General features: G+C 45.8%; 1 long non-coding RNA gene across 4 annotated transcripts; it reads right to left on the bottom strand.

Moving 5' to 3' along the window:
* Positions 1–343: 343 nt before the first annotated feature.
* On the bottom strand, positions 344–22,798 carry LOC143665677 (uncharacterized). 4 transcript variants are annotated; one of them, XR_013167165.1, is made up of 6 exons: positions 22,637–22,798; positions 22,009–22,130; positions 21,234–21,309; positions 10,445–10,658; positions 2,261–2,360; positions 344–1,826 (listed from the first exon to the last, which is right to left on the bottom strand). It is a non-coding gene; the product is annotated as an uncharacterized LOC143665677 (long non-coding RNA). The 4 variants fall into 4 exon arrangements; XR_013167163.1 differs by lacking the exons at positions 344–1,826; positions 2,261–2,360 and adding exons at positions 5,912–6,255; positions 7,987–8,329; XR_013167164.1 differs by lacking the exons at positions 344–1,826; positions 2,261–2,360 and adding exons at positions 5,912–6,255; positions 7,987–8,329 and having other exon boundaries at positions 10,445–10,553.
* Between the last annotated feature and the right edge of the window lie 4 nt (positions 22,799–22,802).

Below are 22,802 nucleotides of genomic sequence, written 5' to 3'. Positions count from 1 at the left end.
GGATGTCATATCCCATGTGGGGTGGTGGTGTAATGATTTTCCTTGCAGAGTGGGGCTTAGAGAGAGAAAGGCCACATAGGAGCCATGAAAGAGATATTCCAGAAGTAACTCTTAGGCGCAGCTATAGGTAGGCTTAGGGAAGCACCTTTTTCAAAACACACAGTTTACAATTTACCAGCAGTTCTGCCATGGGCGTCAGCAGACATCATCCTGCCTTACCCGTGCCCCTCTAGGAAGGAACCTACTCATCTTTGCGTAGAAGGCTGCAGCCAAGCTTTGTAAAAATAGAGCCTTTCAACAGGCAGTTTTCACGTCAGGGTGGGGACTGGCTTACAGACAACAGAAAACAACTTGGGCTAAAGGAATCTACTGGCAGGGTGTTCAGTAGCTCATAGAATTGCTAGGAATGCTAGAGAGCCAGGGTGAGAAACCCAGGAAAGCCAAAATGCAGAGAGAACTCAACCAGATCTCAACATAACAGTTCAGGAGGGAAGCCACTGCCTCTGGGCAATGGCTACTACAGCCAATGGTCTCTGGGCCCTGCTGCCCTGGAAATAAGCCCTAAGTCTCCTGGCAGCTGTGTACCATGCTCTCAGAAGTCAGAAGCCTGGGTGGGAATGTCTTTTGAGCCTAGGTCATGGAATAGTGCCCGGGTTGCCAAGATGAAGTGAGAGGAGTATCCATAGTAGGATGATATCATAAACTCATATTTCTTCAGGAACCAGGGACGCATGCCAGTAGTGCCACCAGGCTGTCAGAAGGAATTATCAAGCAATCAGAAACTTCTTAAGAGTCGTCTGCTTCTTTTCGATTTGCTCTTTCTTCCCTCACCTTCCTGCCCCAAGTTTATCATCTGTATACAAAATATTCTGTGTGTTGTGAGGTGCAGGAAATGTAAAATACTCATATCTTTAAAAAGAAAGAATGAAAGTAAGGGAGGGAGAGAGGAAAAGGAAAAAGTATGGATTTTCTATTGTTTTTGCAACTCTCCTAAGTTTGGAATTATTTCAAACTAAAAAGTTTGAAAAAAGAGAGAAAGAAGAAAAGAAAACCTGAAGAGCCAAGCAGCTGGTGACCATAAATCCAGGCTTAGAGTAAAACAGACTGACTAACACAGGCAGAAGCAGTGACTCGGTTGATCAATCTAAATCAGATACGTAATGTCCTGACATGCAACAGCAGACGTTGTCTGGATTTCTTTACTGCAGAGATTTAAAAAAAAAAAAGAGGGGTATGGGAGTGACTAAATAAGTCAAATGACTCAAGGAAATGAATTTGTTTTCAGATAATTGCTTCCTAATGTGACGATGATGCGGATATTAGTCATTCCAGCAGCAAGGTCATATAGAGAGCAGACAACGCAGAACAAAAGGCTTCTCCCCACAACACTGGTGGGAAAAGTTCCTAGTGAAGCCCCCATAATGGAGGCGTTCTCGTACCAAAGAGTGCTGCCTTGAGGAACCCTGAAACTGGAATGAATGGAACAGCTCTTGACATTTGCTTCCTGTTGTGTCTTGTTGCCCTTGTGATACGGGGCGCTAAGATAAACAGAGAGCAGGCGCACATCTGGGCAAGCTGAGTGCCAGAAGTATGATGTCACCAGGAGCAAATCAGAGCTTCGTCTTTCGGGGACCCGACGCCCTGCCTGCGCCTTAGGACCCGTGCCCCTCCAAGCACGACAGCGCTTCCATCTCGAATCCAAGTCATGAGAAGCCTCCTGGCAGGCCTGTGCCGGGCTTCTACCCCATAGCCAGGTACTGCTGGTACTGGTGACTCACTGACTCACTGACTCAGCCCCGCTGGGAATCCAGGTATGGAGAGAAGACCTATACAGTTAAAGAAAGAGAATTAAACCCAGGAAAATTACTAACAGGATACAGGGCTATAACAGAAGTGCTTAAAAATAACTGTGGTACATTGAATTACATACCCCAATTGAGGTGTGTTCTCATCTTAATGTGCATCCCTGTGGGGGTGAACCCACTGTAAATTGGACCAAATGAAGATGTCTTTAGTTAAGGTGTGGCCTAACTGGATGTGAGTAGCTTTAATCCGGATTACCGGAGTCCTTAATAAGCCGAAGAAATTCAGAGAGAGTGAGAGAGAGCCATTGCAAGGAGCCAGAAATCGCAAGTCAACAGAACCAAGAAGAGAAAGGAAAGGGCATTGCCATGGCATGCGAGGCAGGGGAACTAGCCAAGGAGCCCCAAGGATCAATGGTAAACCCAGAATGTTACAGACTTTAGGGAGAAAGCATTACCTTGCTGATGCCTCAATTTTCAACTTCTAGCCTGGAAACTTTGAGCCCATAAATTCCCATCGTTGAAACCAACCTGTTGTGTGCTATTTGTCACAGCAGCCTGGCGAAACAAAACAAGACAGCAGAGAAGAGACTCAGCTGCTACTTGCAATCCAGATATGGAAATAAAACATATACAATTAAAGCATGATGAAAATTAAATGCAGAGCAATTATGTACTAACATTATGCAATTTTTTGGTAGGATAATATATTCTTTTCTTGAATTAACACGTAGATCCTAAGTTTCAAGGAATATGGCTTTAGCCATGGAACTCACTTGCTATTTGATCAGTCTAACAAATCGCCAATGGGCGCCACTTGGCGCTAAAGGCCAAGAGCAATACAAAGGCGTAGGGTGCCTGATTTTAAGAAGTTTTTGCAGTTCAGGTAGGAAAATTAGATTCAATGCAATTCAATGCACTGGAAACAAATTGTGTGCTCCTGGGTCACTGTTAACGGGGTTCATTCGTTCATTTAACCATCGTTGCTGAGTGCCTACCTGGTGCCAAGAACTCTTCTGAGCAGTGAACAAACCAAACTCAAATCCCTGCCTCATGGAGCCTACATCCCAATGTAGGGCTTGGAAAAGTCGGATGGATTTGAGATATCTACCTGACACCAAGGTAGACATCACATGTATGAGTCTCGAGCTCAGGGAAGAGACTTAGGCTAGAGCTGATGGAAGGCAGAAGACAGCGTGGGCTGGGAATGCTTCAGGAAGCTGGGACCTTCCTGGGGCCTTGATGACCGAGGAGAGTTTGGAAAAACCGAGAAGAACAAGGAGAGAACTTTAGGAAACAAGAAGGCAGGAAGCAGAGAGACTATGCTGGGCATCTGGGAGAAAAAGGTAGGAGAGGTAAGTTAGTATAAGAAAGAGGGTTGGGTCAGGCTACGGAGGGCCGGAAAGCCAGAATGAATTTGATTCGATGTTACTGGTTTCAGGCAGGTGTGGCCAGTGAGCGCAGGTCTGGGCAGTAAAGAGCCAAGCAACACAGAGTCTCCAGACCGCAGTCCTGGCTAGTCCTTCTGACGAGAGAGACAAGCACCTGCTGTTTTGGCCATTGCCTCTTTCTCCTCATCAATTTCCTCATTCTCACCCTCTTTCTTCCTTCCACCTGTCTTATTCTTTTTCCTATCTGCCTCCTTCATTCTCTCCTTTGATAGTTCCTTTCTTGCCTCCCTTATGTTATTCTCAGCCCACTATGTCCCATAACAAATGAGAAAAATCAATAAAACAAATCAATTATTCTGTCCAAAGAATGATTTGAAAGGAAGAGTTTCTCAGAGAATGAACTCTTGACGGAATTAACTCTAACTGCACACGGTCTCCCAGGCCCCTGAGCTGGCCTTTGCATGAAATATAATCAGATCCTAAAAGATGACCTTGGAAATAGCTACTCTTTCAAAACACTAAGACTATATCCCTTTTTTTTTTTCCCTCTAAGGTAATGCTAGCTATGAAAGTCAGCAGTACCCCGTATAGGAACTGTTGAAAAGGGACGAGACTTGGACTAGAGATATGAATGAAGCTGATCTGGACCGGGGTCTATCAGAATGCAGCAGTAAAGGATGATATCGTCCATATTTTAAAGCTTCAACTTCTGTGTGAGACCAAAGGAAGATATGCTTAGTTGGTACAAAATTTCTATTTTCGGTAGTGCATTTCCTAATTTAACCTGTATGATCAGTTTAGTTGAACACCATAAGTACATGGAATCTTGAATTGGGTGTGAATTCTTGTTGGTTTATCCAGGTTACTAGGATGCCCTGAAATATCCCAGAGTAATTTGGGCAGTGAATAAAGAAGTATTTGCAAAGGCCCCTTGGGGAAACTGCAGAGAAAGGGGGAAATATTCAACTTCCTCATTTGGAGAATTTCTGATATTCTCGCAAGCAGTGGGGACAACCATATTAACAGGTTGAGCCCTCAATCATGGGGTTCACCCCTCAATCTTGGGGTTCACCCCTATGAAGCTTATTCCTGCAGAGGATAGGCTACACCTACTTAAAATTAGTCCTAAGAGTCACCCCCAGAGAACCTCTTTTGTTGCTCAGATGTGGGCTCTCTCTTTAAGCCAACTTGGCCGGTGAACTCGCTGCCCTCCCCGCCCCCACCCTGTGGAACATGACGCTCAGGGCTGTAAATCTCCCTGGCAATGTGGGACAGAGCTCCCAGGGATGAGCCAGGACCCAACCTCAGGGGATCAAGAAAGCCTTAAGGGGAAAGAAAGAAATGTGACAAAATAAAGTTTCAGCGGCTGAGAGATTTCAAACAGAGTCAAGAGGTTATCCTGGAGGTTATTCTTATGCATTATTTAGATATCCCTTTTAGTTTATGGTGCATTGGAGTGACTGGAGGAAAGTACCTGTGTTCTAGTAGCCTTGACTCTTGAAGATGATTGTATAATGATGCAGCTTTCACAGTGTGACTGTGTGATTGTGAAAACCTTATGTCTGGTTCTCCTTTTATCTAGGGTATGGACAGATGAATTTTTAAAAAATAATGATAAAAACAAATAACAGAGGGAGAGAAAGGGTAGAAAAATTATAGATTGTGGGCAGGCCACAGTGGCTCAGAAGGCAGAGCTCTCACCTGCCATGCCAGAGACCCGGGTTTGATTCCCAGTGTCTGCCCATGAAGAAAAAAAATTATAGATTGAAATACTATGGGTTAATGAGATAGAGAGGTAAGGGTATGGTGTGTGTGAGTTCTTTGTTCTTCTTTTTATTTCTTTTTCTGGAGTGATGCAAATGTTCTAAAGCTGAGCATGGCGAAGCACACACAGCTGTGCGGTGCTATTGTGAGCCACTGATGATATAATATGCTTGGACTGTATGTGTGTGGATATTTCTCAAAAAATATATATTTTAGAAAACTCCCTGGCAACATGGGACAGGACTCCTGGGATGAGCTGGGACCCGGCCTCCTGGGAATGAGAAAGCCTTCTTGGCCATAAGGGGGAAGAGAGAAATGAGATAAAGTTTCAATGGCTGAGAGATTTCAAACAGGGTGCAGAGGTTATCCTGGAGGTTATTTTATGCATTATATAGATATCCCCTTTTAGTTTATGGTGTATCGGAGTAGCTGGAGGGAAATACCTGAAACTGTAGAGCTGTGTTCCAGCAGCCTTGATTCTTGAATAAAATTGCATAACTAATAGCTTTTACAATGTGACTGTGTGAGTGTGAAAACCTTGTGTCTGGTGCTCCCTTTATCCAGGGTATAGACAGATTCATTAAAAAATAAGGACAAAATGAATAAATAAATAATGGGGGGTGAGGGGGTAAATTGAAATACTAGTGATCAATGAGAGGAAGGGGTAAGGGGTATGGGATGCATGAGTTTCTTCTGTTTTCTTTTTATTTCTTCTGGAGTGATGCAAATGTTCAAAAAATGATCATGGTGATGAATACACAACTTTTATGATGATATTGTGAGCCATTGATAATATACCATGTATGGACTCTATGTGTGTGAAGATGTCTCAACAAAAGTATTTTTTTAATATAATGCCATCTCATTCAAGTATACTTGGAAAATACAGAAAATAAGGAAGAAAATAAATATTTGTTATTTTAACATTTATTTCATTATTTAGAAATGATCATTAGTAATCAGCTTTTTCTACATAACAAACAACCTCCCAATCTCAGACTCTGACAACCAGCATTTATTTTCTCTTTCATCAGTCAGCAGGTCCGCTGTGCTCTGCTCTGCTCCACTGAGATGCGCTGAGCTTGGGAGTTGAGTTTAGATCTGCTGCAGGCGATTCCTCATTTTCTTTAAACCAGCAGCTACTGGGAAATCCTCATTGCAGGGTGATCAGAAATGCATGATGCTTCTCAAGGCCTTAACTTGAAAATGCAGACGGTCACTTCCACCCACATTCCATTAGCCAAACCAAGTCACATGGCCAAGCCCAACACCATGGGCCATCTCAGAGCACTATAAGTCTATATGATAGAAAGAACACACAGCCATTGTTAACATATTAGCTTGTTCCCTTCCACTCTTTTTATGCAGACTTTACCTGGATAAATAATGTTATACAAATAATCTAACATATTTTTCTATCTGTGCATCTACACCTCCTTTTCCCTCTTTGTTCTCCCCAACAACTTCCTCTTTCAGTTCACTGGCTGCATTCCTCTCTTCTCCCACTTTGCCATCTGCCTCCTCCTCCCCTTCCTCTAATAGTCCCCTTCCCTGCACAGCTCCCCCGTCACCTGCCCCCCACCCAAGTATTTTATTCTTCCTGCTGTGCTCCATAATGAATGAGAAAAACCAAGGAAGCAAAGAAATTAATTTTAACTTAGCAAGATAATGTATGAAATCGGATAACTGAATTCAGTAACATGCTGCAGAAACAGAAATCTCCTAAATATTTTATGTATAACAAATGGCAAAACCACCACTTTTTTCTGGTGCCACATTCTGAGGTAAGTGTGCAGTGGGTTTGTCAGTGTTAGCACTGTTGGTTGTTGGGTTTTCCTTTTAGTGCATGAGAAAATAAATAGATTAGCAGCAGCCTACAAAGACAGATCTGAGGGTGAATGGGTAACAGTAACTTAAAGATAAGAAAGCAATGATAGCAGTTTAGCAGAGCCGAGTCAACAGATCAGAATAGTCAGCTGTTTTAGAAGCAATACTAGGGCTTCCGGGTCAAGATGGCGGCTTAACAATGTGCGCATTTTAGTTCGTCCTCCAGAACAACTACTAAATAACTAGAAGCAACACTGGTAGAAGTTACAGTCTCACCTTTGATGGTTCTTGAGACAGAACTATCTCAAGAATAAATACATTTAAAATAAATAAGTTGGTCAGTGACACTAATAAAATAACTCTAATAACCCAAGGAAAGAAACCTATTTGGTAAATGGATTCATTCTAAATCTATAAGTTCTAAAAACAACTAAGGCAATTGCTCAGTATCCAAATTGAAAGGACATCCTTCTGGACAGGTATTATATAGACACAAAAGATGTTTAAAATAAAGATACCCAACAGAGCATTCTGAACTTGCTGGTGCCCAGAGGTTGGCAACACAGAGACGTAGGTGTCTGGCAAATTGTTCACCGTCTTTGAGCATCCAGATTATGTAGTAAAGAGTCGGAGAAAGTCACTGGTTTATAAACAGTGTGGCTCCTGGATGTGCCGCCAAGAATTAGCGGGATTAGTGGGAAATAGTCTTGTGCCTGGTTGGTTCGTTCATTAATTCATTCATTGAATCAGTACTTAGTGTGTGACACTCTGTGATAGGCATTAGGGTATATAACAGTGAACATAATGAAAATGGTCCCTGATCTCACAGAGCTCAGATTCTGAGGAGGGCACAGACAGTTCACCAGGCAATTATAAAACATCAAGATTTGTGTTATAAAAGGGAAAGTGAAGAATGCTATGGAGACAGAGGGATAGCTAGTAACTGTTTACCAGGTATTATGCTAGGGCACTATTCTCTCATTTAACTGTTAACTCAATTTTAATGATGATAACACTGAGGGTAGATCAGTTTACCATTTTTTAAGAAGATTTACTCTTACTGGACTTTTTTTTTTTTTTTTTACATGGGCAGGAACCGGGAATCAAACCCGTGTCCTCTGGCATAGCAGGAAAGCATTCTTGCCTGCTGAGCCACAATGGCCCACCCCAGTTTACCAAATTTCAAAAGACTTCTGAATCACCTGTGGAGCTTGTTAAACTGTGGATTTGGATTTAGAAGGTCTAGGGTGGGGCGTGAGATTCGGAGTTTCTAACAAATTCCCAGCTAATGCCCACTACTGCAGTACTGCCCGTCGCCAGGCTATACTTTGAGCAGTGTGGTAGGTTGAGTTATGTCCCCCAATTCAGACGTGTTCACCATCTTAATTCACATTAAAGGTGTGGACCCTTTATAAATAGAAGCTCTTGAAGATGTTCTTTTTAATCGAAGGTGTGGCCGACTGAAGGAGAGTAGGCCTAATCCAGTTTACTGGAAGGTTTAGAAAGAGAAAGTCACAGCAGGGGAGCCAGAAGTAGGACGTCCATCTGTGGAAAGAGAAAGGAGAGGACATTGTTATGGGAAAGCCAAGGAACTCCACCGTTGTCTGCAGACAGCGTCAGGGTGCCACAGCCTCCTGGGAGCAGCAGCGACAGCCTCGCTGATTCCTGGGTTTTAGATATCTAGCTTCTGAAACCAGGAGACAATAACCTCCTGTGGTTAAGCCAAAACCCATTGTGTGGGTTTAATTTGTGACAGTAGCTCAGGCAAACCAAGACACAGGGTAAGGGACTAGACAGCTTGGGTATTTGGGCGTGAGGCAACCCAGCTGGTAAACCAGGGTCAGTGCCTGGCTTCTAACCTCACTTCAGTCTGACTCCAAGCCTCTGCTTTTGCCACCTCTCAGAGACCCCAAGATCTCTTTCAGCTCTAAAATTAGATTCTCATGCCAGGTTAACTTGAGAAAAGCAAAAAAAAAAAGCAATCAGACGCTTGGTGTTTTCCGGTGCCCCAGCCGCTCCCTAGCGAGGGCGTATGGAAGGACGTCTGAGCAGAGTTGGAAGTCAATGGAGAGTCCTGGTGTGAGGCAGGAACGAGCCCTCTGATGATAAACTCCAGTGAGACGTTCAAAATGGTCCCTTCTGTGGCCTGGAAACATTAAAACGGATCCACTGGTGACCCTACTCCAAACCTTCCCCAGGGCTGGAGCACGTGAACAAAGCTGCAGTGATGATCATACCACATACTGAAAGCTTAGCTGTGCGTCAGGCCTTTCACTTGGATGACAACTCTGAGGTGAGCTCTGTCATCATCATCCTCGATGTGCAAAGGGGGAAATGGAGGTTAAATAGCTTACCCAGAGAAAGGCAGAGCGGGAAGTGAAACCTGGGGTGTCTAACTCATGAGTAAACAAACATGTATTGATCATGAACTGCGCTTTGGATGGGGCATCTCCTTTAATCTTCCCAGCAGCCCTGTGAAGAAGGTAATTCTTACTCCCATTTTACAGGTGACGGGATGGATGTTAAGAGAAAGAAAGTAACTTGGCCAAGGTCAGGCAGCTAGTAAGTAGGAAAGCCTGGATTAGGGCAGCTCTAGCACCTGCACTGACGTGCCACAGTCCTAACCACAAGCAGTGCCTTTCTGTCTGACTCTGAAACCAGTCCTCAATGCTGCGGCTCTCGGGCAGGCGAAAGATGTATAAAGAAAGGCTTAATGAAAAAATTGTTATTAAACTAATACATTGACGAGCAACCAATCTTTACCAACCACTAGAACATTGTAAGTGGATAATAAATGCTTGTTGAGTTGAAATAATTTTCTTAACCCAGAGTTAGCTATTGATGGGTGATTGTGTGTGTGTGCTTGTAGAGATGAACAATCTCTAATGGGTTGGAAGGCATGGCATGATGAACAAAATTTTGTGAAGAATAAGCTCAGTCTATTTTAGGGAAATTGTGAAAAGACCCATCTGTCAACAAGGGAGAGTTCATTCAGTCATTCAGCAAACATTTCTTGAGCACCTACAATGTGTCAGGCACTGTGTCCGGGGCTAAGAATGTGAAGTTGAATAAGACATTCCCCCTGCCTTCAAATGCATCAGAGACTTGCAGATTAGGGGAGGGAAGGGGCAGATAAGGGCATAGATATGTGCCATGCAGGCTCTAAAGAGAATATAAAGAGGAAGATTTGATGGGGTGGGAGTGGGGTGCAATAATCTGCACAAGGATGGTCCAGCCCCTCAAGGCAGGGCAGCAGGGTGAGGGGCACGAGGAGGCTGTTAGCCGAGGAGACCAGCTGGATCATTTTAGTGACCCCATGCAGCGATGCAATCTGGATGGGTTCCTCATTTGCACAAGCATACTCATTCCTTAAACAGGTGCCTGCAGAAGCAATGGTTTTGTAAGATTAACAAGGCAGTTTTCTGTTTTTGCAGCGACATCTAGGAAACACGTAAGCACATGCCTTTCTTGTCAACGCCCAGTAGCCTAAGCGTATAAAGGCAGTAGGGAAAAATGGTGACACTCTGTTTTGGTTTTCTAAAGCTGCCAGAATGCAATATACCAGAAATGCAATGGTTTTTAAAAAGGAAATTTATTAAGTCTCAAGTTGCAGTTCTAAGACTGTGAAAATGTCCAAATTAGTTACCAAAAAGAGGTTACCTTTACTCAGGAGAGGCTGATGTCATCCAGAACACCTCTTGTTAGCTGGGAAGACACATGGAGACGTCTGCTAGCTCTCTCTCCCAGCTTCTTGTTTCATGAGGTTCCCCTGCAGACATTTTCCTTCTTTATCCCCAAAGGTCTCTGGCCGTATGGGCTTGGTCTGCTCTTTCCAAAATGGTTCCCTCTTAAAGGATTTCAGTCAGTGGCCCACCTTAATAGTGAAGACATCTCTCCATGGAAACCACTTAATCAAAAGTTCCCACCTACAATTGGGTGAGTCACTTCCCCATGGAAACAACTTAAATCAAAAAGATCCCACCCAGCAATACTGAATGAGGATTAAAGAACATGGCCTCTCTGGAGTACACAACAGTTTCAGAGCGGCACACACTCCTAACATTTCTGCTTAAAGAACGTTTTCCTCAATATCAGAAGTCATTTTACAAATTTTCAGGGAGTGCCAGCCGTGTTCCAGGCAGGAGCCGAGGAGCTGAGGAGGACACGCCATGAGCAAAATCCCTGACTTCCTGCAGCTTACATTCAAAAGGGGGCCTCGGTCCAACCCAAAATAAATAAACAACATGTCAGAGAGTGAGGTGTAATGGAAAAGAAAGCAGGGTGAGGAGGGAGACCGATGGTGGAGAGGGGCTGTTCTCTAGAGGTAGTCAGGGAAGGCCACTCCAAAGGGCCAAGACTTAAAGGCAATGAAGGAGGGAACAGATGGTTGGGGAAAGAAACACTCTGAGGTGGGAGACTGCTCAGTATATTCTAGAAACAATAAGGAGGAAGGAGTGGAAAGAGAGGTCAGAGGGCAGGTCCTGTGGGCTGAAGTGAAGCCTTTGCCTTCTCCTCTGAGCAAAATGGGAGCTCTGGAGAGTGTGAGCAGAGGCGTGATAGGGTCTGACTTGTCATTTTAGAGAATCACTGCAGCGTCTATGTTGGGGAGACAATGTGGACAAGCCTGGAGAAAGGGAAACCAGTAAGGAGGCTATTGAAATAGCTGGGGTAGGCTGGCAGCAAGTGGAAATTGCAAGGTGCAACCTGATTCTGGAAATACCCTGAGGGTAGCATGGAAAAGATTTCTCAATGAATTAAATGTGAAGTGTGAGAGAAAGTGAGTTGTCAAGGATGTTTCAGATTCCAAGGCTTTTGGCCATCGCAACTGGGAAAACTGCCATTTATCAAGACGGGGCAGACTTCTTGAGACGCTTTTTGGACTTGGAAATCAAAAGTTCAGTTCCAGACATATTTGCTGTGTCTATTAGGATATAGAGTCCTGAGTTCAGGGGAGAGGTAGAACGGGGGCTGTAGTTATCAAAGTAAAGAAAATGAAAGCTACGGAACTGGAGGAGTTCACCTAGGTAGGAGGGGTGGAAGGAGAGAAGTCTGCTCCTTGGGGCATTCCAGTGAGTGGAGGAACCAGGAAAGACGGAGAAAGAGCAGTCGGAGAAGTAGGACGACCCAGAGAGAGCTGTATTCTGGAAGCCAATAGCTGCTGAGAGAGGAAGACGACAAGGACTGAGCTTTAACCACTGAGGTTGGCAATGCAAAGTCACTGGACCTTGACAAAAACCTATTTAGAGGAAGTAATGGGGGTGGAAGCCTCATGTTCTCAGGAGGATTCGCAGGGAAAAAAAGGGGGGGAAGAAAAGCCCAGGAGATAACGAATCAATTCTCTTTTAAGGAATTTTGCTATAAAGTGCTATTAAGAAATGGAACAGAATTGGAGGGGGATCAAGAAAGGATAAACCGTTGGAAAGACAGCCGTGCCTGAAAGAGAACAAACGCCCACCCGATTGTAGAGAAGAAAAGGATTTATTCACCACCTTGCCAGGACGGGCGCTCAACTGAAAAATGATGGCCGTTTCGTTGCCCTGAGTGATGAAAGCAGTAGTATTTCTTCCCCAAGCCTGGCACGCAGGTCCCTTCCGTTTCTCCACTGATCGGATACCCAGACGTTACAGCCTAGCCGGGCAGCTTCACTATTTCAAATTTCCTGCCGAGAATCCCTGCTTTTGATTGCACTTTACATTCTAGCAACCCTGGTCCGTCATTTATTTAAACTTGTTTTTATCCATATTGTCAGGTCCCAGAAAATAAAACTTAACATACAAAATGGGTTTAACATACAAAGGCAGGGGAGGCCCTTCGGTTTCTCTCCCTCAGCAGCTCTTCTAACAGGACCTGATGGGACAGCAAGATGGAGAGCACCAAAGTGCCAATACCCCGCCCGCCAGAGGCCAGACCAGATAACCCTGAGCACGAAGCGGTGGTGTGTACCAGCCCGGGCTCTCCCGGTGACACCTGCAGCCCCACCCCTCTTGGCACAGTTTTCCTTTAAAACCGCAAGCTGTCAGGAAGAGAGCTGGAGCCATTTGTCCTTTCTCTTTCCCTAGCAGGTTTTGCTGGCTCCCACCTATCTGCTCTCCCTTTGCTTTCATTCTGTTTCTTTCTCTCTAGCAATAAACTATTAAGCTTTAACTTGCTGTCTCAGGTGGAATCCTTTCGCCTAACACATCTAAGGATTCGGCACCAATTCTAGGCCTGCGTCAGAGGCCCTCTCCTCTCCCTGCTTGCAGGGAGACTGTCACGCAGCCCTTTGTTTAGTGAGTTCCGTCTCCCTCATCCTGAGCCATCTTGTGGGAAAGCTAAACTGAGTTTTATTCTTACATAAACTATTTCATGTTTTTAGGCAACGGAAACATACCAGTAGAAAGGAAAACACTGACAATGCAGAAGAGAGTGATGGAGCGATGCCCTTCGGTCAAGGGGAGGGGAGGGGATCCTGCACCCACAGGCAAGAGTGCCCCAGGTGGGAGCACGGGCAGCTCACCTACTGCAGAGGAGGGGGCAGATATATTATGGCGGGCAGGTTTGCTGGTGGAACGTGTGAGTGTTCTCTTCCGATGGCTTCTCTTTTCTTCCCGTTCTGTGTGCAGGTCGTAATGGGGCTCGGTTCTCATCGATTCTAAGGTGCACAGTTTTTACCTTTCAACAACTGTGAAAGTGTAGTAAATCTTACATTCAATAGAGTGTTTAATGGGTGGTGCTTCTTTTTTCTTGGTGGGACATGAAATATAGAGCTCCTTACAAAGATGTCTTAGATTCGGTGAACTGTGGGATATCTCTGTTACGAGCAGAGGGTACATTCAGACCTCTGCAGACCGGGCCCAGGTGGAGAGAGGCAGGACAGAGGAAGCGCCCCCCTACACACACACACACACACACACACACACACACACCGGGCCCAGGTGGAGAGAGGCAGGACAGAGGAAGCGCCCCCCTACACACACACACACACACACACACACACACACACACACACACACACACACACACACACACACACCGGGCCCAGGTGGAGAGAGGCAGGACAGAGGAAGCGCCCCCCTACACACACACACACACACACACACACACACACACACACACACACACACACCTAAGAGCTGTCAGGGCTGAACTCTTCCCCAAGGGAGTGTGGGTGGCCGAGGACGCAGCCCACACCTGAACCTTGGCAGACACTCCTGACTCAGATATCGAACGCTTCCTCCAGACAAGTAACATCTTGGCCCCACATCCTGTGTGGTGAAGACAAGGAGAAGTCTTCGGGTTTGAGAACAGGGGGCTGTGTCACGGCAGAATTCACAGGGTTCCTTCTCCACCTCTGCTGATCGTTAACAACGTGCCTTTGTTTTCCTTGGTGGGTGCAGCTGAGCTCCAGGCCTGCTTTTCTGTTACTCAGAGTCTAGGAATTGTTTGGGAGGTTCCTTTTGTCCACTCTTTGAGACAACCATATGCTATGCTAAACACTAGATGTACGATTATGAGCAAACCCAGGCAGGGCTCCTGCACTCCGAGCCTATAACCAGTCAGAGAGATGCAGCAATAAAATAATAATTGTAAAAGTAAACACTTGATGAAACTGTCTGTGCCAGGCCCTGTTCTAAGCACTCGACAAATATGAACTTCCATAATTTGCCCAATAATCTGAGAACCAGGTACTACTCCCATCACTCTTGCTTTACAAAGGAGAAAAACGAAGGCACAGAGGAGTTAATTATCTTGCCTAAGGTCACGCAGCCCAACTTATGGGGTTGAGACTCAAACCCAAGCAGATTTACACAGAAGTCCTAGCTTTTAATCACTGCTGCTGTCCTGTTAGTTTTCTGTCTAGCTCAGTTATTCGGAAATGAAACTCCCTTTGGAAATGTAAGTGACTCATCAAGGAAGGAGGGATTTTGGCACCTGACAAGCCAGCTGTAGCTTTGGGGAGCTTGCTGGGCACTGAGCAGTAAGCAATGTGTGTTTTGTCTTGGGCTTTTCATCCCGTCCTGTCATAGCTCCCTCCTCTTTCGGTTCTTCCATCTCCTCACCTCGCTTTGCCTTTGAACTTTTAATTTGACTCCCAGACTTCACTGTTGCAAGGTGCAGCTCCATTTTCCCTTTGACCTCTGTAGGACCCTTGGCTAAACTCAATCCAGTTTAGAATCTACCCAGGAGAGAGTGCTGCAATACAGTGGGGGTGGGCGGGGGAGCAGGAGGTGGAGAGAGACTGGAAATCAGATATAACAGATAGAAGCAGCTCGGCTATCTGCGGACCCAGATGAAGCCTGTGGTCCACCCTGGCCATTGGAATCAGCCTCTTGCAAATACTCTCTTTTCCAGATCTAGTTCCATGGGCCACGAGCTATTCAGGACTCAGAACTTTTCATTGTAAAAATGAACTAATCCCTCAGTTATTTGCACTAAACCAAACTCATTTGCAGTCTTGATCTCATCTGGCTCCTACAGCAACCCAGAGAGGCATTTCTGGGAGTATACAGGGGGCTCCTTATGGCCTTCAAAGCAGCAGTTTGCTTGTCAGAAGCTGAATTCTTTCCTCCATGGTAAGTCATTTGCATTTCTAAAGTGAGTTTAATTTCACAATTACTGGGCTGAACTGTGGGTGGATAAATGGGCCGTAGAGCTGGCTGGACTGAGCTGGGAATCTCTGTGCTTTAAACTCCATTCTCTTCCACCGATGGATAAAACTGTTTCATTTGCAGTGCCTGGCTGAAATTCTGAGAATAAAAACTTGAATCCCTGGACATAGCTACTTTCCACTCTTGGGCTCCAAAGCCAGAAACTGGCCTGATTTTTTCCCTACACAATAAACACCTAACATTTTCCTTAGAGTGCAAAAAATTTAGGGACGCTCCTGGTAACACAAACATTTAGTGTTACAAGAAATGTTTCTTGTACATGGCTCTGAGTTTTGCCTCTGTTTCTGCAACTATTTCTGAAACATGTTATTCCTAACAAGAAAACAACAAGATACAGTGAAGAGTGAGTTCGTATGGTCGGCCTGTTACCTGTTCCTTTTATAATTTTTTTCTTTCCAAAATTCCTCTGCTTACCAACGGTAGAAGTCTGGGAGTTTTGCGAATGAAGCCAGCTTTAGTTCTAGCTAGGAAAGAGAAACAGATTCAGTCCCGTTTTATGGATTCCAGTATGGTGCATCTGGATTCAAGAACCTTCGCTGTCAGAGCCATTTCCTTCCCCGCCCCCACACCCAGCCCAGCAAATAAAGACCCCGGGGGCCGGCAGCACTTTCCTTCAGATGGTAATGCGCCCTTCACACATGCTAAACTGCAGGCCAAGCCTGTGTCTGCTGCCCGGAGCAGCTGGGAATGATTGCCCTTATCTTCCTGCCCGAGATTTCCCAGACCCTCCTTTCTCCACATTCCCAGCAGCTGTCCTCGAGCGGCTGGAGCTCTCCTCTGTGCCTGGCCCACCCTTAGGTGGCTCAGGTCGAGTCCAACACCCCCGACCCCCAGGCCGCACTGGATGGAGTGCGTCGCCCTCCCAGCTTCCCACCAGTCTTGGTCTCGCCCTGCATTCGGGGACTCCAGGCCAACCCGCAGCTTCTTACCAGCCCCGCCCCGGCACTGAGCCCCTCTGCGGTGCCTGCGCGACACCCATTAGGCGTTTGATGGCTTCCGTCACGTTTTGCTAAACCAGGTGATCGTGTCCCCATTTCCTAGAGGAGGAAACAGAGATCCAGGGAGGCGAAATAACTTCCCAAGACGGCACAATTACCAAGCCGCAGAGACAAGACTCAGCTCAGAGCGCGGGGCTCCCTGTCCAAGCCCCCTCCGCCTTTCCGGAGGCAGGGGAGGGACCGGAGGAGGGCTGCGCCGCCCAGTCCGCCGGGGGCCACGGGAGGCCGGGGAGGCCGAGCCTCCAGCCAGCCCACCAAAGCCGGCCCAGCCCCTCGCTCGGCGATGGCAGCGGGGCGTCCCGGGACGGGGAGCTCCAGCCGGAGGAGGCTGCCCCGAGCTCGGCCCCTGCCGCCCCGACCGCATTGTGTGGCTGCGTCTGTCTCCTGCGCCCGGGGTTAACTGGTTAAATCCTAAACCATCGACAGAGTCTGTGCTTAGATATGGATTCGAACAACTCCCCATCTCTTAGGGCCACCTCACCTCCATGGGAATCCTTTCCCTTCTGTGCTGCCTGAGTAAATACGTATATTAAGATCAGGGCAGAATTATCAAATTAGCAGGAGAGTTTTCTCAGTGCTGGTGAAGCTGTGGGGATGGGCACACGCATATGCTACTGATACGAGTGAATTGGCACATTTGTTTATTATGGCAATTTGGTAATAATCATGAAAAGCTTTCAGAATAAACAGAATTTTTGACCTAGCAAATCCACCCACGTTTAAAAATATTCCTTTCTCAAGAAATAATCTGAAATATAACTATACATATACATGTGCAATAAAAGCAATTGTTCTTTTGTTTTTTTTAATAATTTTCCAAGAGCACAGAATGAGATGTATGTATCAGTCTGTGTTTATCTCCATACTACCTAAACTAGCAACAACAAAAACCTGAAATCATCTGGAAATTCTACACCAAGTTAATTAAGATCTATTGAGAGGATGAAATATTCTACAGTAATGAAAAATGGCATTGCAGAAATTGGGGAAATGTTCACTATGTTTTTAAGTTGGGAAAACTAAGTAAACAGGCATTCAACATAATCTCAGTCAGATTTTTTAAGAAGATAGTTCTAATTACAACAACATACATCAAAATGCTAAAAGTAGTTCTTTTACTGCTCTTAGTGGTACTTCTCTCTCTCCCTTGTCTCTTTCATTTCTTTTTATACTTTCCCATCTTTTTAAAAAAATAAACTCAATAAACAGGTATTGCATTTGTAATCAGAGAATAGAAGCATTTCTCTGTTTTAAAAAGAACCTAAGAATAAGGGGTGCATGGGTGGTTCAGTGGTAGAATGCTCACCTTCCATGCAGGAACGCCGGGTTCAAGTCCCAGATCATGCAAACACCCCCCCCCCCAAAAAAAAAAACAGAGAAAAACCTAAGAATGAGCCACTCCAGAACCACTGAAGGTGGTAGGTGGAGGCTGGTCTCTGAATGGAAGCTGAGAAGAGAAAAGAACTTAGCACAGAGGTAAGATTGGCAGAAACGAAGAAGCTCTATATGCCCCCAACTGTAAAATAATTATATTCTGAGACTGACATGTCTCTTTTGTTTGTTCGTTTTTTCATATGCCATTTATCTAACAGGGATATGATAGATGATGTTACAAGTCAGCAATTAGACGTTTTTGAAGTTAGGTTGCTGGTTTTCATCCCTGGTGGTTAGAACAGGTGAGCTCTGACTCCCTTCTAGAGAAGAACATGGTAGCAAAATCTGTCTGTGGCACTAGCCTCCTTTCCCACAGTGAGCCTGGTGTTTCCCCATGTCACGCTGGACTCTCCCAGAGGGCCTTATTGCCTGTGCCCTCAGCTTACATCTCTAAGACGTCTACTCACAAATCACCAGCGCTGGAAGGGTTCCAGCTCTTGACCATCTGGTACAAGGCAATGCAGGCCCAGCGTGGTGGCCCACTCACCAGCATCACTCGGATGGGCAGCAGTGGAGCCCAGGCACCTGGCACCAAAGATCCGAATGGTCATGGTGGTTTCTTAGCGATCCAGAGGCTTTCTAGACCCAAAGAAATAAGCCTCTCATGATGGCGATTTCAGGTGACTACTTTCTAGAGTTAGGCTTGAGGTCTTCGGGGTTTTAGACTTTTTGTTTCTGCCTTTCAAGTAAGCAGGAGAAAGTATTTTTAAACAAAAGAGTCATGAAGACTTTCAAACTTGGACTGGAACTGTGGTTGGGCGATGCGTCACTGAGACATGTTGAGACTGAGAATTAGACGTGACGTCATGAGATGCAGCCCTCAGCTCACCTTCCTAAAAAAGAACAATACTATGGGGGACAGAATGGTCACCCCACACCTCATGAAGAGTCAGGTGACCCCTATGACACCTAGGCTGTCATTACTTAATGAGATAAGTACCTATTGGGGGTGAGGTGTGGAGAGGACTCATTATCCCACATAGTGGTTAAAGAGATGGGAAAGGCTGATTGTCAGGGGCTGAGATGCGTGCTGAGATAGTAACTTGTAGAATTGTCTTCTTCTCTCCCCATCTTTCTCTCTCTCTGTTTTCCGCCCACAATTCCCAGCTGATTTACCTTTTTTTTGGTCCTGGAAACCTTCCTGCTAATCTCAGTAATGTAAAGGTAGGGTGAGAATGAGTGCTTCATTACCCTCAGGATTAAAGTGACAAACGTCTTTCCATGGGACATAGAAGCCCTTTATAGTTAGACCCAGCCTGCCTTTCTAACTTCATCACTAGCCACTCTCTTCCACATATTTTGGGTTCCCACCACACTGTTCCCCAAGTGCCCTACACTTTCATGCTATCCTTTCTCTTGGGAGCCTGTCCTTCCACATTATGCCTGGAATAGCAAAGACTGGTTAGCAGACTACCCAATAAGTTCCTCTTCCTTCTGGGTACACAGCTGGACAGAATTGCCCCGTCTTCCTGGCAGCAAGCTACGGCCTTGTGACTGGGTCTGATCTGAATCTGATCAATGGAAAATGGATGGAAACCTGCCCACAGTCCTTCATGCTCTCCTTCCTTCTCTGGTGACCTTGGAAGCCATGAATTGAAGAGGGCAAAGCCACAAGATGGGAGCAGTCTGGGTAATAAATAAATCACCACTTGGAGGAGGGCCACCCACTAAGAAGTCAGAGGCACAGAGATACAGTTCTTTCCAATTCCATCTTCCACTGAGTGAGCGGCAGAGGGTAGATGAAGAATAACTTAAAATTCACTCTTGAGCACATCAGTGTTCTATGTGTTAGTCAGTGTTTTATACCACTGGGAACATATCAGTGGACAAACAGATAAAAATCTCTGCTCTCTATATTTTCAAAAGTTGACTTTTGCAGTGCTTTAGACATTTGCCCTCTTTTGTTTTAAGAAACTGATTTAAACTGAAACTTAAATAATAACTTGTCATTATAGAATTGAGTGTGTAATAGATGGTTGCTTGTTTCAGATGGTAGGTTATTTCATAAATCCTGTAAAATACCACCAAAAAACAAATCCTTGCCTTCAAGGGGATTCAAGGAGCTTAAATGATAGCTAGGGAGCTAGATGATAAATAAAATACATATAAATGCACGTGGGACGTTTCAGGTAACAGAAATATGTGCCCCAGAGGAGATTAACACAGGGATGAAAGAGGGGGGTAGAGGCTGTGGGTGCATTTCAAATAGGGTGTTATTGTAAGTCCCCACGGACAAGATAACAGCCTAGCAAATACCTGAAGCAGGTGAGGACTGAAGCTATGCAGATATTTGGAGAAGCATTCCAGGCAAAGGATAACAAGGGAAGAGGGATGGTGAGGGAGCCTGTGTGGCCAGGGCAGAATGAGCCCGGTGAATAACAACAGGTGAGGTCATGGGGGTTGCGTAAGAGGGAGGGGCAGTGTGGGCAGGATGAGTAAAGTTTTGATAGACTTAGGTTTTCACTCAGAAGGAAGTGGTGAGCTGTTTGATAATTTGAAGCAGAGAAGTGATGTGATCTGATATACTTTTAATGGTTCTCTGACTGCTATGTGGAGAGAATATTATATAGAGGGTCATGGGCAAAAGGAGGGAGACAAACTGCAGGCTATTACAATAATCTAAGCAAAATACGATGGTGCACCCAGGGGAGAATATATAAGATTCCACAAAGGCTCCATGCACTAGGGTAACTTTCCAGAAACCTACAACCTCCAGATGGGTCCCTGGTCCAGGTAAGTCCTGAAACCTAGAGGGCCCAGCCTCTCCAGAACATCAGCTAGTTCCATCCCCTTATCATTGACCCATTCTATCAAATGATGCAGCTGAATGAAGGCTGAGAACAGACCACAGGATTTACCAGTGTAGAGCTCACTGCTATCCTTGTCCAGAGTGTTTGTGCAGTGACTGAATGAAAGAACACAACTTTCCCTCCATCTACATTATTTCTTCTTGTGGTAACATATATACAATATAAAATTTCCCATTTTAACCACTTTTAAGTATACAATTCAGTGGCAGTAACTACATTCACAATGTTGTGCCACCATCACCACCATCCATTACCAAACCATTGCCAAAGAGGGCAGTGTGCCAGTTTGAAGCTATTATGCACCCCAGAAAAGCCATATTTAATCCTGATCCTATCTTGTGGGGGCAAACATTTCTTTTAATCCTGATTCAATATTATAGGTGAAAACTTTTTATTAGATTATCTCCATGAAGATGTGGCACGCCCAGTTGTGGGCAAAAGCAGCCTTTAAAATAATCTCCTCATCGACAGGCCAGCTGTCTCCCGGCCCCTCTTGTCTGTGTGCGTGTGGGGGGGAGGTTCTTACAAGCCGTCCATTCCCACCCCCAGGGTGACTCACGCCGTCTCGGGCAGGTTCAGGGCCAGTCGCTCCTCTTCCTTTTCAGCCACTTATTTCCCTGTTCTCATGAGCTCCTCTGGCAGGGAGGAAGTTAAAGGCGGAATGTTAACCATTCACTTGAACAACTCCACAGAAATGTTGTGTTGGGGATTTGGTTGAAGCAACCGGCTAATGTGACATTTTATACAATTTGATCTGGCCAGTTTACCTGGAACCCACATGAGTTCAGTTAGTGGCTCCACAGTGTTTTCAATAGGAGAGCTCACACAGAACCTGAATCGGACACAAGCTGCATCCCAGAGTGTCACAGGCCCAGGGCTGGTGGCCATTCGGTTTATGGTGGTTTAAAAATTAACAATCATCACCAACTGACTCATTTGGCCTTCTAGGGAGAATCACGGATGCTCAGGGCTTAAGGGGACCCACCCAGTCGGGCCCTGGCTCCGAGAAGGCCCTCGCTGAGCATCAGACAGGCACCCTAGTTCCCGCGGCCAACCCTGCGTGCGCCCTCAGCTCAGGGGGCAGCCCCCGGCCCTGGGGCCCACCTGACATATTAGAAATAAACTCTCTTTCTACTTGAGCCCAAATCAGCTTCCCTGTGGCTTCCACCTGTTTTTTGCTATCGGCCACTCCCAACCCCCACATTAGTCTAATTCTTTCTTACATGCTAAATCCTTCAGATACCTGAGTGCAACACCTGTGTTTCTTTCCACCTTTCTACTCCTCCAGCACCCAGTACTGTAAGTGGTTAACAGAAAACTTCATTTTGTTTTACCTTTTCAAAGTAAGTAAGAAACAAGACATTATCAGTAGGTTGGAGGCCCTCGGGCATGGGCATGCATCCCCAATCCCTTGTCTCTCCTCTCCCCTCTTCCCAGTGCAGGACAGAATCGAACCCTAGAAGAATTTATTAAAGTGATTAAAGCAGCAAGTGCAGTCTCGGCCTGGGGCTTAGCTGTGATTACCGTTTATAAAGTGCATTTGTAAACTGTGTAACTCTGGCCATTTGTCTAACCTTTCTAAACTCAATCTCCTCACCTGTAAAGTGGGGATAATAACCACACACACAGCATTTACCGTTGTGGGGATTAAACGAGATCATACCTCTACATCATTGGCACGTGGCAGCCAAAGGTCAAATGAACAGTTCCAGCTGTTCTTCCCTCCAGCCCCACCTCACGTATGAGAAAACTGGACTTCACCAGGGGGCGAAGAGGTTTGTTGAAGGTCACGTTGCCTAAGGTCAGAGCAGGAACCTCAACCCATAAATCCCTTACCCCTCCGGCCAGGACCCTTCCCTGCTCCCCACCGCCTTCGGTGAGGCCCTTCTTCCCGCCTCCGCAGATTTAAAACAACAACAACTCTCCCCTCATCGCCCGAGAAGCCCCCTCTGCATCACTTACTGAAGATAACAGAGAGCTCCGGCCATTGTGACTGTCCGGAAAGGGAAAGGAGGCGGGTGACACCGGTACTGCCGGGACCCGAAGCCCCACAGTCTGCGCCTTCCTGCTATTTGCATTCCAGTGCAGCTACCTCACCCGCCGGCGCCCGGGACCGCGGGGACGCCAG

Source organism: Tamandua tetradactyla, chromosome 21 (genome assembly GCF_023851605.1).
Source record: "Tamandua tetradactyla isolate mTamTet1 chromosome 21, mTamTet1.pri, whole genome shotgun sequence".
Classification (NCBI taxonomy): domain Eukaryota; kingdom Metazoa; phylum Chordata; class Mammalia; order Pilosa; family Myrmecophagidae; genus Tamandua; species Tamandua tetradactyla.
The sequence above is the reverse complement of the archived record's forward strand: the minus strand, read 5'-3'. Positions and strand labels throughout refer to the sequence as shown.